Here is a 5,000-nt window from a genome sequence, read left to right as displayed (position 1 = left end):
CATACAAACAGACACACTGTTTGTGTGGGCTCCCTATGGCTAAGGCTGGAGGCTAAATTCTCAGAGCCACCACAGGCAGCCCAAGCTCGGTGTACGATTTATAGCCTTTGTATGGGAGAATATACTTTGAGCTTACAAATGCTAAAAGCTGTAAATGTAGAAATAAACTTCACTTACCTCTACGTACAGTTATCCTCGTCTTATCTGTGCAATCGGAGAGCAAACTGTGTCCGTTTTAGACGGGTTTGGCTTACGAATTTTTGCGATTTGGTTGGTTGTCATTTCCCCTCATAAAGAGAAGAAAGGCTGGTTTGGGCGAGGAGACGGCTGACACTTCAGACTAGTTAACTCGCGGCAATCTTGTCCCACAAATTGCTCTCGCATCACAAAGCAACGGTCCGAATCGCCATAAAAACACCACAGCCTTAGGGCTAGATAAATTTCCTATCGCATCAACTCCATTCCGGGACCACATAGTGATTTTTGGCGGATACATTCCAAATAATGTTCGGCTTTCTATAATCTTCCCATTTGCTCAGCTAGATGTGTGGCTACGGCCGTTTTAACTTGATAGCGATCATATTACATTCTGCACTCTCATTGGCAGTCTAATAGTTGCACGTGGATAGTGTTTCAAATTGGCCAATAATAGTGCAGAATGTCATATGATCGCCATCAAGCTAGAATGGCCAACAAAACAGCTTTCGAAGGCGGTGCTTTATCGCAACAGTGACCACCCCTTCGACCGTTGTTAACAAACTGACCCTTACCGGGGTGACAGACCGTACTTTATCAAGCGCAATTTTTTTATTTCCCTGGATCTCCCGACGCGAGTGGTTTCTCTCAGATGCAAATAATTAAATTTCACTGGCTTCAGTAAGCCCAGCCACAAAATATTCGTAGCACAATATCCTACGCGAACAAAGTTTATTTGCATGTCAATATTCCTTGAAGGCTTGAGTCAATGAAGTCATGTGGGGAGATCCAGGGGAATAAAGAAATTTGCGGTTGACAAACTACGGTCTGTCACCCCGGTAATCAACGGTCACAGCGGTGGCCATAGGCCACCACTCTTCTGATAAAACACCGCCTTCGAAAGCTGTTTTGTTGCAATATTTACCGCCTGACGTTGCTCGCAGGACTGCTATTCCGTTGATGGTGGGTTGAGATGTAAGTTCAATCTTTGTCAATTGATTCTTATGTGGAATTGTGACCGTGGGAACATTTTATCCAGGAAAGTTTGACTCAAATTGGTGGCTCCCGAGAATTTAGTCTCCGACCTGGGGATTCTATTATAACTGCTGACAACCCAAAAATTGAAAAATGGCTCAAATCGCGTTGGCACTGAGAAATAACCACACAGGAAGAAAGCTATCCACAATGGCAATAAGGTTAGGCTTTTTAATTGAGATTTGTTTCACATAATTATCTTCTTAAGCTTTTTATCGGGATTCCCATACAAATCCTTATATTTTTTGTCGGCCATGCTCACACTGAGCTTGGGGCGCCTGTGGGAAAGACGAACATTGTCCGCTACAATGGTCTATTTCAGCCAAAACAAACTTTAAACTGAGGGTTAATGATTAGCTGCGATCAAGAATTAGTGAGGTGCTATCGATGATTCCTGTTTTGTTATCGACGAGACGATACAAAGACAGTTGTTGTATATTTTGCCATTTGGGAAGAATCGCTTTCTACCTTTACTAGTAGTTGTTCAGTAATGAAGGAATCACACTAAAGTATTTTGACTACTATCTTGTTGCAAATAATTTGATGCAGGTTTTAACCCGTCCAACAGGACTTGACTTCCCTTGGGAAAGCCGTAACAGCAACAAATGAGATCGAGGCCATGTTGGCGTCCAAACGCTGAAAATCGTGTGGCATCACGATCGATGCCCGAGGGACATCTCGCGGGACTGACACGATACGATGTGTTCTCCTTCATCGAACACAACCACCGAGCCATCTTGCTGTTGAAAATAATTGAAACCGTTTCCGGTTTCCGTAAATACAGGCATCTACTGAGGATCATTTTTCGACTTTTTCATAATAAAACCGTCTTTCTCGAAATTAATTATCACTGTCCCGTTACTATTTTTACCGGCCTTTTTCGATTGGGACTACAACATTGTAGTTTTATATATCAAGTTTCAGTTTCTACGCCGTCTAAGACTCTAAAAATAAAGTGCACAAGGCATGAAGAATAGTGTGATCTTCAACACTTGTTTTTGGTGCAAACGTGTTTTTTTTACGTCCTGTCCTTATCAGCCTTAAGCAGAGCGACCTCTCATCGGTTCATAAATTAAGGTGCATTTTTTGAACTGACGGTAATTATTGTTTCTCAAGTTTTCAAACGACGCCAAAGACCCAAAAGTCTATAATTCGCGAAACCCACCAAAGATATTCAGAATATAGAGTTTTAACATCAACACGTAGCACTTAGCGTTTGGCCAAAAATCAAAGAAACGTGCTGGAGTTTAGCTTCTTTCTGGGTCTTTCCGAAAGTACCGGAAAGCATTGTGTTTTCGGTCACTTGGGATTAGTCTTTATTTGGAGTTGTTTTCTTTTCGGTCTTTTGTTTCTTTTGTTTTAAGTAATTTCGGCTCCGGTACTTGCAGAAGCTGCCTTATTTCTTGAACTTATCGGCAGATACTAGATACTAGACAAAGTGATGCCAACCTGAGGATGTTACGTGACCAAGCCCTTTGTAAACGTTTGAACCCAACGGTAAGCGATTAACGGCACGTTTTTTTCCTATTAAAATTTAAACAGCCTCACGTTTACAGGGAAGAAATAGGTTTTTATGCCCGCGTACGGTGTGCAAGATAAATTTTTGAACTCGAATGAATGAGATGTTCATGTTGTTAGGGGCGAAAAGTGAAGCACTTCGACTTGACGAAAGACATGTTTAGCGAGAAAGTCGAACGCCTCCCTAAAATTCGATACCCTGTCAACCTGAGAAACGCCTAACCACAAAGTTTCCCATGACAAAGGTCTCTAATATTCATTCTTTTGTTACAAGCAGCAGATTCACGTAAACGCTAGCTCAGGACAAAGGCTTACGAAACTCAGTTACATCCCTCAAAGAACATACTCAGTATTTTCCGTTTCAGCGCGCTTTTATTGTGTTAGTAACAGCAATTATATTAACTCCAAAGCAATAACAACTTACTAAGAGGAAAATTTAATACATCAAACTACAGACACACTCGAAAACCCGGAAAGCGACGTTCTCCCTGGATCTTACAAAGAAATGTCGGAGAAAGACACAGATCACAATCCTTTGCTTCAGCAATACTGGAAAACCATTAAACTTCTACGAACTCTCAGGTTACAAAGTGGCGTTTAGGCCAAGCGGAAGTAATAAAGGATTGAGGTTGTTACAGTATTGCTTGAACAAATGAACCACCACATGTTACTTTCATGGATTAAAGAAAGCTGGGGGACCATTTCATTTGTTATAAGCTCCTGTATTTTTCAATAAAATTATTACGCCTCTCCTTTTTTCAACGATGAACTGAGTCTCGCAAACACCTTCCTTTTTAGGATGTTGCATGGGAGGTCGCCATCGAAGTTTTCGATTCTACGTCAAAAATACAGAAATATACAAAAATATACGTTAAAAAATGATTATGTTAAAAAGATATATATATAAAAGCAACTGAGGTAACACGTTTGATAGTGAAAAACCATCACTCTCCCCAAAGTAATTTCTTATTGCGATACTCACTGTTTACAAAAATTTCCTTTGTTTTTTTAACTTGCTATTTACGAAAACAAAAGAACCCTTTGTTTCGAAAGCCAATCAACATTTAGGAAATAATTGGGAAGTAAATGACAACAACAAAATGTCCACAATAGCGATGTTTATCGTAACGTCATCTGTTGTCATTCGTGAACAATTTCTTTGGGAGATTACGGCTCGCAGAAAGGAATTAACCACTATCAAAAATACCATAATACTCTTTGTTTGTCCCTACAATATTTTGCTTAAGCATTGTGTTTATCTTGCCTTGGGACCACTATAAGTCCCAAAAGAAACTGGAAACAATGCTTATGCAAAATTTTGGAGGGACAAACAAAGTGTAGTATGGTATTTTTGATAGATGCTAATTTGGTGGCACCTTCCCCTTTTTCTGTCAATTCTGAAAAGATAACTATAATAATCTCACTTAACTGGTGAAAGTACTAGGAAAAACACAACATTTCGAAATGCGAAATTCCTCAATTACCACACCGAACAGAACCAGGGTTTTCAGTGTGATTCTCTCCAAAGGATCAAAGTCGAATTCATTTTTATAAAACTGAGTCCGAGTTCGGTTTAAGTTTAAAAAATATCCTTTTCTATAACGTTCAGCAAAACCATAACAACACTGAGTCTTAGCCTGATAATGATGTAAAAAACGGAATTTATCACTTAACAAACATTGTTACGAATTAGTACATTTTCTAACATCTAACTCCTAATTGAAATATTGAAAATTCTGAAGCTTCAGAGGCTAAGTACGTACTCTTAGAGATTCCCCGACACTTCAATCAATGATGTTCAAGTTAGTCAAGTCGCTATCACAAAATAATTTGGGGTGATCATTGATGAGAAACTTGATTGGAGTAGCCATATCGAGAAACTAGCTACGGAACAAAATCGCTTGTCATTAATTGGGGCCATAGAGTGGTTTTCGAACGAGTGTCGTAAAACCAAAACCAAAGTAATTACTTTGGCCAATCAAAAAGGACGGAAACAATCCAGTAAACCAATCAAAACTCGAAGTAATTTCACGTAGCCGACACAAAGCGCGGGAAAATGTGCGCGAGCGACCGCGCGAGCCACAATTGGTTTTGGTTTCACTTCTGGTTGGTTGAAAAAATGGCTCGAGAACTTTGAACAAATCACTGAGTGAAGTAAATGCAAAACCAAAGTAATTCGCTTATGAATTTCGAAACTCAATTGAAAACCGCTCTAAAACGAGTAAAAGGCACCTTTTTTCTCAAGCAACCTC

At 39.7% G+C, this 5,000-nt stretch overlaps 1 protein-coding gene across 1 annotated transcript in view; it reads right to left on the bottom strand.

Annotated features, from left to right (window-relative positions):
• Nucleotides 1–3,100: 3,100 nt before the first annotated feature.
• Nucleotides 3,101–5,000, bottom strand: part of LOC138018418 (uncharacterized) — a 35,444-nt gene continuing 33,544 nt past the window's right edge. The window contains exon 4 of the mRNA XM_068865036.1: nt 3,101–5,000. This exon is cut by the window's right edge and continues 1,656 nt beyond it. The gene's annotated coding sequence lies outside the window, so the exon portion shown is untranslated.

Source organism: Montipora capricornis, chromosome 10 (assembly GCF_036669925.1).
Source record: "Montipora capricornis isolate CH-2021 chromosome 10, ASM3666992v2, whole genome shotgun sequence".
In the NCBI taxonomy this organism is placed as follows: Eukaryota; Metazoa; Cnidaria; class Anthozoa; order Scleractinia; family Acroporidae; genus Montipora; species Montipora capricornis.
This window is presented reverse-complemented; position numbering and strand designations above follow the sequence as displayed.